The 10971-nt window shown below is 42.6% G+C and overlaps 1 long non-coding RNA gene across 1 annotated transcript in view; it reads right to left on the bottom strand.

Moving 5' to 3' along the window:
• Window positions 1–275: 275 nt before the first annotated feature.
• The window catches only part of LOC128907437 (uncharacterized), a 183423-nt gene continuing 172727 nt past the window's right edge, over window positions 276–10971 (bottom strand). The window contains exon 4 of the long non-coding RNA XR_008465592.1: window positions 276–449. This is a non-coding gene — a long non-coding RNA (uncharacterized LOC128907437). The remainder of the gene's footprint in view (window positions 450–10971) is intronic.

The raw sequence follows: 10971 nt of genomic DNA, 5'->3' as shown, positions 1-10971 counted from the left end.
TGGACTAGATCGCCAGACTAAGCCTTCCCTCCTCTGACCAGCCTAAACCTTTCCCAGTTCTGCTCCTTTTATCTTCCCTCCTTATATCTTATGGGCATTTCATCCATCTGTTGTTTTCCCTTGTGACCCGGGCCCCAAACCCGTGATGAGATCTGTTCTGGTGCAGCAGGCTCAGCAGAACCAAACAACAACTTCCGTTTCAGAAACCCCTGAGTCTAACTGGGTCCCGAAACCTTGCAGTCACTCTTATTAGCAGCACAGCCAAGCTGGCGGACGAAAATACAAAAAACCTTACGTTTACCTTTTCTGATACGTGAACGTGTTTCCAAATCCCAGATTAAGGCAACAGGTTGGGATGGGGGATTTATCCATCAGGCTATTGCAGCTGCAACCACAGTGGTCTCTGGGCTAGTGATCTTCAGATCATCATCTGCCCATGGAGCAGAGTCCTGAAAAAAATCAAGCAGTAAAAATATTGATTTAGTAACATTTCTTTTTGGTCACAACTTCCAACAGAGACTAGTTATTTTGGATACCATGATTATTTTTGAGGGTTGGGACACCATGGGAGAAGAGTAACTGGCAGAGGCACAGAAGACCCAGCCTGAAGAGGCCTTGATTCTCTCCTCATGGTGGAGATGGACAGCTGGCAGATTTAGTTGCAAAAAATAAAAACATGCAATTAAGGCAGGCAGTTAGTTGCAACAGAAACCAGAGGAAATTCCACCAAGGATACTTATGACGTGAATGAGAATAAAAAGTCATATGTAAAACTCTAAGGACCACCTTTCTGGCCAGGATCAGTAGGTAAAGTTCAGATAAATTTTGTGATAATACAGCTACTCATCCTTTTGATACATGAACTCATTTTCATTCAAGCCAGCGTTAAGATTCTGGTGGCTTCGGGGGATGCTGAATTGGAGAACTTTGTTCAACACCCAGAAGAGAAAGTGAAAAGCCAGAATCCTTCTCCAGGGACCATCGGGAGGCTGGAACCACTTTTCAGCTCTGCCAAAAGGTTCCTGTGTGACCTCCTGCCAACTGTTAATTTTGTCTGGCCGACAAGCTCAAATATATTTTAAACTCCAATGAACTTTATAGGCCAGTGCCTCTGTGCCACAATTCCCATAAAAAAATGCAATAGTACCTGGGAATCTTTTTAGCGCAAGAATTTTTAAATTATCATAGTAACCACCTCTTCCCTCTTCTGTAGCAAATTGAGAGTAGGTATAAAGCTTTCCTCATCTGTAAGACGTGGCATCAACATGGATGAGACTGATTTTAAATGAATCCACTTCATACTGTGCTTCTTTGATAAGAGTCCTTAATCAACGTGAAAAGAAACTTCTAAGTTTCATAGAAGAGATGCTTATACTGTTGTGTATAAAAAGCAACAGATTAAAAACTGCCCTGTAAAGGGAAGTCCGCATCTTCTATCTCCATTATAGAACATCTCTTCACATTCATACGCATGAGTGGAGCGTTCAAAATACAGGTCAGCTCAGAGCAACTGCAGCCTGACAGGTACGAGGGATTTCCTGTGCTAGGTATCTCAGCATCTTTAATCTTGGAACCTTTAGGTTCAAAATCATCGTGCACTTTGAAGCAATGTGCTTCCATTGTCTTTAGCGTCCATAAAGGCATTTGAAAATTTTCACTCAGAGTCCTACTCTGTAATTAAGCCATGGCAGACAAATTAGGAGTCAAGACCAGGACGCGATCTCAGCATTACATGGGGATTTCCAGAGGGGAATACACAGGGCCAGAGAACTTCCTTCTCAAGAGTTGCTCAAAAAGAGCTGCTTGCCTCCTTAAATCAACATGTATTAAAATTTTTGTTCTTATTAGCAGTTTTTGTTAGACAGCATCTATAGGCGCCAGTCGTATCTTTAGACAACCAGAGGGATTTAGGAATTTAATTTAGAGCTGTACTTTCCAGCTTGGACATATCAGATAGACACAAATGTCTTTTCAGGACAATCTTTGCAGAGCCATTTCCCAAAGGCTAACAAGAACGTTGTCATTTACTTCAGCGGGCACAAGATCAAATCTCCAGCATTACCATCGATGTATTTCCCAAAATGTTCTACCCGATAAAAACATTTTCGCTCTCTAAGGGGAGTCAGGAATGAGAATGTTAGCAGAGGAGTTCATAAACACGGTCCCAACAGAAAAGAGCACTGCTTCAGACCCAGCCTCAGATTCTCAGCTCATCTGTTTCTCTCATTACGCCCAGCAGATACAAAACAAGTTTCGCCTGTCGGGAGCAAAAAGGGTTAATACAAGCTGGAAGTTATTTACAGTTAATAGCAGTGGAAAAATTGCGGAGCAGCTTGGTCCAGTATCTAATAATAAAAAAACAGTTTCATGTAAAGAGACTTGAGGGCAGAGACTCTGCAAGTTCTTCACGTTTTTTACATTTTTTCTTCGAGAAATAGCACAAAATGCCAGCAATCCCAGCATTTGGGGATAAAGTTTTCCATAGCTTTCTGGTAACCGTGACAATATAGAAATCAATAACTGGTAATTATAAGAAAAAAAAAAAAAAGTTGGCCCAACCTGTCACCAGCCCATCAACTGTGGTATTTCCAGTTTTTTGACTAGCGTATTTAGTGCAAAATCATTTTGGTCTATTTTAAGTGTGCAAATACAGTAGAGAGAGTAGCAATATACTGTTAGATTAACTTGATTGCTTTGGAATCTTGATGGTCATCTCTAAAAATAAAGGTCAAGAAATTATACAGAGGTACCCACAAGCTAAGTTTCTCAAACTTTCGTGTGTTCTTTGACGCACACACAAAAAGATTCAAAATTCAAACAAGTCAATAGTTGCGAGAAAAGTTTCACTGAGCCCCATTGATGCTACTTTCAAATATCTGAAAAACTCTTGCGATACTTAAGAAAAGCAAGCACCTTCAGCTTCATTGAACTCGAGAGAACTAAGACAACACTAAGACAACACTGAAAATCAGGTGACTTTGCATAAGGTTTAGAATCACATTTCTGCAGCGTCTAAATCTTCAGCTGCGACATTAGTACCAAAGGATCCGAGCCTACGCTCAGTACAGTCACAATTCAGAGAGTGCCGTTAACTTCAGCGCATGTTAGTTGCGGCATTAAAAGAAATCTTGAAAGGTATTTGTGTATCTATTTCCCGTTGAAATCAAGGGTTTGGGCTTTTTCCTTTTGCAGCAAAGATGATTTAGGTCAGAGTAAGACACAAAAGGGAAAAAAAGCCTAACTCAAAAGGCCTAGTTTCTAAAAGTACTGTTATCTAGCAGCCAGCTGTACTGCTGTTTGACATCCCCGATCCTTATTTCTGTCAGATTAAAATATTCAGAGCTTGACCCAGAGGGCAGCAAACTAAGTTAAGGGCGGTCATCCCTTAACTCTGCTGCTGCAGCATTCCCGGACAGTAAGAGAAACAGGAAAAAAAACCTATTTGACCTGACAGCAGCAGATACAGCACTACCACTGAGAACATCAATATTTCAATAATTAATAACTCACAGCATTTCTCGAGTGGAAATCCCTGTCTCTCAATGTACGTTTGCATAGTCCCTTTCTTTTGCCCGAGACTTTTGAAGGCAATAATCATGACGATGAGGCAGCAAGCCATTGACAAATAGGTCCAAATACCAAAAAAAGGTCCAAATACCAGCGTAGTTTTCCTGTGTGTACAAACTTCACGCTGCTCTTAAAGTTTCCAGACATAGAGACAGCATCTCCGCAACCACTTATACCGAATGGTTGCCAGAAATGGCGTGGAGCTGCCACGTTTTGGCATTTCCAAACCATCTGACTGTGTAATTAACAAATGGTAGGTTTTTCTCCCCCCCCCCGCCCCGCACTTCTTATGATTGTTTTTATTTCTCCCGTTATCAGAGAGGTTGGAGGAAGTTAGGTTATGAAAAAGATCTAGGGTAGCCCCTTCTCTAAAAAATTCCCACTGGTCTGACTTCAAGGCTAATAAAAATGCTTTATTGTTTCTTCTGTTGATCCTCCTAACTGGTCAGCAACCCCCTAGGGCACAGTTAGAGCAACAAATTCAACTTGGAGTGCCTGCTGTCTCATACACAGCTCTAGTTGGGAGTAAGTTTCCTGTTACAAAAGAACAGTCCTGCCGAATAGTTGTGTAATTTTTTTCTTTTTTTTTTTTTTTTTTTAATTCCTCACCTGCTCTTGTCCATGTTTACAGGGAGAGCCCACAATGACAAGGCCTATTTTTCCAAAATACCGTTTTTTCCAAGTGTCCAAAATAGGAATTCTACAGTACACTGGAAAAAATACAAAGCTGGTTCCCACCTCTGTTTCCTACCTCTGCCTGTACTCCAAGCATCACCCCTCAAATGCCTTCCACACGGTCCAGACGTAGATGTAAACTTGACTGTAATCTACATATTCTATATGGAATTATTAGACAAAAATCCCCAAAAAACCTAAAATGCAGCAAATGGAGACAAAAGCCCAAAAGAGTAAAAAAAAGAAAATATTTTAATGTATTTTGGGGGTTTTATCACCTTCTGCTATTCTACAAGTAGCAGAAAAACGTGTATTCAGTTGTCTGACATTCGTGCAAAAATGAAGCCTGATGCAGATACTGAAGCAAAAGCGGGCAGCGCGCTGTTACATCCTTATAAAGCAGACATTCCCGCAAAGGAGACAGGAAACAGCAGAGAGCAAAGGAAGGCTCCTCTCTCTCTTGCAATGAGCAGTCTTTTACGCCACAGGTAGCCTGCCCTTTGACTGCAGGAAGAGTAGGGCAACCTAACGTGGTTTTGATACAAGTTCACGGAGTTCGATGGGAGCGTTTCCACTTATTGCAGAGGGGTTTGGAACACGCGCAGTGTAAATAAGGATGGCAGGATGGCACAAAACCCACAAATGTACTATTTAAAGCTAAGAAAAAAAAAATCCATTGTGGTTCAATCCATCTGAAAAAAAATCAAACCCATCACTCTGAAACATTTTAAAAGAAATTTTGCTCTTACCTGTACTCTTACTTAATATGTTTTCCATATTTCTTAAACTTCTGTACAGTCTACTAAAACTCTAGAGGTGTGGGAACAAGAAGTAATAATGAAAGCTTTTTATTGATTTCTACAAAGCCAGCACTTCAATCCCTGAGAAGAAACTGCAACCCCATTTTAAAAGCAAAATCTGTCAAGAAAACTGGCACAAAAACATATCTGAAAAAAGTACACAAGGGATTTCAAATGAGATTAGAAGCATTGTTTTGACCTTGTGGCTTTCAGAGGGGTGTGAGAAAAACACAGTAACAGCACAAGAAGCCTTTGCAAACCGGGCAGCCGAGACAGACAGTTTAAAGGAATTGGAAAAGAAAGTCTAAACGGAAACGGAGTGAAAGGAAAACACGGCTCCATCTAGGGTGAAAGGAATGAAGACCAATAATCATTGGGATTCAGCTTTGTTTCTGTGGTAGGTGCTCTAAAATCCATGTTGGAGGAGCAGACAGAAAGGTCATGGAAGTCAGAATTATTATATGAGAAAGGAAGTAAGGAACAATGGGCTCAGAGAAGTCGTGACAACTGAAGGATTGGTGGTCTTCACTGGGAAAGAATGGGTGGCCTTTATTGATGGGCTCTTTCTATAGAGATGAATTACTGCGTGCAATATCTGTACAGACCAGAAGCGCACTGGTGACAGACTTGCTGAATTATTTGCTGTGGATAAACTATCTAAGTATTCTTTCCTGATTTTGATTTTGAACAAGTCTAATTACTGCTGGAACATGTAGCACAAAACCCAGTCCAACAAAACACATACATATGGTTCTTAACTGTAGCCACATGAGAAGTCTCTTCTGCCCCAGGGGGACTGTATGTGTACTTACACTGAGCAGAAAGGTTATGTTTCACAAAGAACAAGATCCACTCGACTAAACACGTGAGCAAAGTCATGTGAAAAAGACGCAGAGGCAGCAGAGTTTCACAAACAAGACTTAGAAGTCAACTGTCAATTCTTCTGTAGCACTGGTCCCTACTGGGTGACTTTGTTTCCCTTCCCATGGCATCCTTTTTCTACTTCACTTACTAAGATTTCCAGCTCTTTAGAGCAACGTGGTCTTCCTCCTGCATCTGTATTTCTCCTACGACAAAGGAGCTTGATGAGCTATAATCATCAATTGATAGTTCCAGAATTACATATTAGTCATTATCTGTAGCTCGTGACTGATCACTAAACACATGCGCCTTTTTAATCAGGAAAAGTAAACCAAAACAAGCAGTAAAGAAGAGAATAGGTGTTACTGAACTTTTTCGCTTGTGCTAATTGAGTTATTCACGTGAAGAGATACGCTTTCAGCAGCAATGTCAGCAAAACCTCCCGCGCCCGTTTTCACAAGAACGATTGAGGCAGGCAAGAAAAAAGGGCCGAAACATTGGCAGTGAAATTCAGAGGTGCCGTTGCAGTAAATGTCCCGCTGCAACTAAGAGCGAAGGGAGCGGGATCTACTAATGCTTATTTTCTTCAGGTTTGTCACTCGAGAGACCCGGTCACAGGTGGGAAAACACGCCACGTCCAAGCTTCTGTTGGGAACAAAGCTGTTTGCTGCAACGGTGAAAAACGAAAGCACAGGAGGAGTGGGAGATTTCTGTTAGAGGAGACATTTTAGAGGACAAAACTGTGGGAATCTGTGGGTGTGTAGCACGCTGAGGTTTGAACTTGGGAACTGTGAATGTAATCTCGCTATCCAAGGCCAGTAATGTGCAGAAGGAGCCAACACCACAGACCACCTAATCTCTGAAAAGTCCGAGTTGGAGCTGGCGGCCGCAGCAATACAATCCATCTGCGTGCCACGAAATCTCACAGTTCTCAGGCTGGCTTATGTGCAGACTTATGATTATCTGTCCCATTATCCATCCATATGGACCTATTCAGTTTCTTTCTATACCTCCTGTGACTCTGCATGATTAGCAATATGATGTCGACAAGTGTTTTTTACCCCTCCCACCAGCACCCCCCCCCCCTTTTTTTTTTCTTCCGGTCAGGAAATGCCAGCCCTTGTGAGTCTCTCATACAAAACGAATGGGAAATTTGCAAATTCCTGTAAACACCCACAAACTTTCTCATGATCTCTTGTTACTTTTCAATGGATGGTCCTTTGCAACTCCAAGAAGCCTGGGCTGCTGAATACAGCGATCATATTGTGCCAGCCTCCGAAATGTGTGGTTGTTTCACAAGGCAAATGCCCACACTACCTGGAGCTGGGCAAGCACACAATCGCTTTCGTTTAACAGAGAAACTCTGACTTTTTCCTTTTTTTTTGTCTTTTTTCTTAATCAGAAACCAACCAACAACGCACTAGCACAGATTGGTTGAGCATTGGCTTTTACAGGGCAATCCTTGTCAAAGCACAGTCTGATCCAGGCTTGCGCTGCTGGTCCTTGAGAGGGTCCTGCTGGAGGTTTTCTGGAGTGCTGAGCTTAGACTTCTTAGCGTCAAAGTCTCCAGCAATTCCTAAAAATAACATCACCGAGCCCTCTCATACTTGGCACCAAAGGAACCTAAATCATATCACTGTGGAAGAGCGCTGCGATATGGTTTCACCCAGTGACTCAAACATCAATCCCGCAGCTCCCAGCTCAGCCAAGTGTCCATTTCGGAAAGACGCCACATCTTGACCGGAATACAGAAGAATGGATGAAACCACAGCGGGGTAATCTAGCAGTGGATTTCATTTGCAAGTCTCCAAAAGTGTTTAAGAGTTATTGGGAAATAGCATCTGACAGATTATCATGCCTGGAACTGTTCAAGGGAACCAGGTAAAAACCAATGAAATCGGTCCTTTTGGGCTGGAGGAACAGTCCGAGCTCCCACAAACCCTCAGCCAGATGACCCCGAGATGCCCTCGCAGCCTCATCAGCAATTCAGCAGCAGCCAGAACAAGGAGGAAATTGGGGGCCTTATTAGAGACCAGCCAAAGCAAAACAAACCAAAGACTTGGTTGCCACTGCCAAAAAACTGCTTTCACAAGTCAGGAATCCTGATCATGCAGCTGCCTCACTTGCCCCTCGTTTTCCCACATCCGCTGAGTTTACAAATGAACCTATTAGAAGGCATGATTTTCTATTTCATTTGCCGGGGGAAGGATGGTAACAAAAGGAGGCTGTGAGTGAATGAATATGCCAATGCTCCTTTTGGTTTTACTGGCATGTCATTATATTTAAAAATAGAACTCGATTTTTAAAATAAACAAAGCATAATATGGAGGTTTCTGTGTAAACAAAGGATTGTACGTGTGGTGGGATATGATACAGAATTGCATGATCAAGAAATTTCTCATTCAGCTTGTCTAATCAGCCAGAACAAACTTGCAGTCAGTAGGCTTTAATTATAATTGCATCTAATTGATTCTTTTTCCTTCTTTTTTTTTTTTTTTTTTTTTTTTTTTAAACTGTGGTATTGTGGTGCTGCATCAACAGTAGTTCTTGACACAAGAATGCACGCCGGGGAATCTAGGGTAGGGAAGGAACCAGATGAGTAACCATCTCATGCCCACTACGTCGTTTACTTACTATTTATTGCCATTAGAGAAATGCTCAGAGGCACCAGCAAACTGATTCCTGAATCTGAACAGCCGTCATTTCTCTCCTGCCTTGGAGGGGAGCCCCTGTCCGTGCAGGGAACGAGCAGGAGCTGAGTCACGAGCCCTTCAGTTGGTGGTGCCACTGAGAGTCAAGCAGTGCCGGCCACGGCCAGATACCAAGTTAATCATCTTGGGAAAATCATCAGCAGAAATAGAGGCACCTTCAGGCTTAAATGACAAATAAATGGGGATCTTCCAAAATCTACTACTGAAAATGCGGGTGCCAGTCAGAAGTTCGCATCTTTTTCTCAAGCAATCTCTGACTTATCCAAGGCAGTAGAGAGTCCCTGTGACAGTTGAAAATTATATCCGGATTGCTTGACTCAACCTTAGAAGTATCATTCTTCCCTCAGCACAGCAGCTAACACGTCCAGCAATAACTAAATGAATTCGGGTCCTAAGCCACCTTTTCAAAGGATTTTGGCATAACATCGCATTAAAACAACGGAATGTAGGTTCTTAATTCACTTAGTCATTCTTGAAAACGAACAGAGGATTAACAAGGATCATGCTACAAATACATTTACGCTCTTGGCATATATTTAAGGCTCGATGCCTGCATATGCCGTGTCAGTCCCTTGACATCTGTGTGTATGAAGACGACACTCAGAATTCACACAGCCTTCTGGTGTTTCTGTCTGGCCATGCTAACTGGCCTCTAATCAGTTAACACTACCGTTTTTTTAGGGGAGTTTTCTAAAAGCCCGTGAAAAACAATCAACATTGAGAATCAAACTTTGCTTCATCAAATGGCACTATAAAAAAAAAAAACACAAACCCAACAACCAGGACTCTCAACAAAGATGTCAGTGACTCAACAGCGCTCAGTAACCACTGCAAAATAAACATTAGACAGTAATCGCTGTGCAGGGGTTGAGCATCTGCTAAGAGGAACCATATTTTCATCGAACTATGATTCTAACAAAGCGATCGCTCCCCAGCAGAAACGCGGCTGAAGGGCAATACTTCAAACGTGGAGTGTGTCGATACACAGCAGCCTCCCCTCGTACACCAAACACAGTCTGCTCCACTATATAAATAACAGGAGGGTTTTTTTGTTTTGAAAGAGAATGTTTTACAAGAAAAGATATTTTTTGAAGCCGTTTTTCGATTACTTGTGTGGTATCTAAAGCACTGTGCTAGTAAATGGCTCTGAGGGTACCTTTACATGTGGGTTTGGCCTGCGCCGTGCAGCGGAGATGCAGCCCAGTGCCAAACCCATACTGGAAGTCCACACGCCGAAACCCCCTCTCAGCGGGAATTATTAGCCAGGACACAGCTGGGAATGTATGCAGCCAGCCTCCTTCCCCGTGCAAGGCAGCTCCCGTGGTCTGGGGAGACGTCTCCGTGCCACACGCTGCACGGCTCCCTGCTCTGCGGTTACTTCCAGTCAGACCAACTTCAACAGCGTCGCGCTGTTAGTGCGATCCTGCCCCTCATCTTTGAGGCAAGCGCTCATTCCTGGGAAAATATGCTCTGTTTGGTAACTCAAACTCCTAAAAGAAAGCTTCTTTTGATGGTAAAGCTATGGCAAACTGGAGGAGTGTTTGCTCTCTGCCATAATCTCGGATAATAGAGCCAGTTTTCTAAACAGAGCTGAGCTTTGGGAATCAGCTATTCCTGTCAGACCCAGATTCCTCGTAGCAAGAATGCTTGCAATCCGTGCGACTCGCTGTCCCAGGACAGTATGGCTGTGTAAACAGAAGACTACAGTGGGATTATAGTGAAATTTCACATCGTACTCTCACAGACTGACCAGCCTCCACAGCCCTGGCTCTCTGCTTTTACCTGGTGTGGGACATAACAGCGTTACCCGGGAAATACGGCTAGAAGAGAAAGAAATCGCTGTACTCCTGCTCTGCATGATAAAAGAAAGAATGCAAATCTAAACCAGGTCATATTAAACAGCGCATTTTCTTATTTTTATAATGCGCTGTGTACAAGTATACAGCATGCTGGATACATCCGGATTCTAAGCCAAGTCTGGAAAGCCACCCAAGTTTTTACATACCTATTTGAGTTCCTAGAGGAGTGCAGACCGACTTTCAGAAACGCTGAGGACTCTCGCTTCTCCATGGAGCAAAAAGGCAGAGCCGCTAATACCCAGGCTGCACAAGCCACTACGGAAAACCATGTACCTGCACAACGAGACTCTTAAATGTCGTAGAAAAATCTGCTTCAGGGTGCCAAAATTTATGCACTCGTTTTTGCAAACTTAATGATGGAATTGTAGCATTTACACAACTGTATAAACATCATCATCAGTAAATTTTAAAATCAGTAGCTTTCAGTCTTCTCTACGTTTCTTTACTATATATACACAATTTAAAAGGTTGAATTGTGCTTTCTAGCATAGGCATCAA

This window comes from Rissa tridactyla, chromosome 3, assembly GCF_028500815.1.
Source record: "Rissa tridactyla isolate bRisTri1 chromosome 3, bRisTri1.patW.cur.20221130, whole genome shotgun sequence".
Classification (NCBI taxonomy): domain Eukaryota; kingdom Metazoa; phylum Chordata; class Aves; order Charadriiformes; family Laridae; genus Rissa; species Rissa tridactyla.
The sequence above is the reverse complement of the archived record's forward strand: the minus strand, read 5'-3'. Positions and strand labels throughout refer to the sequence as shown.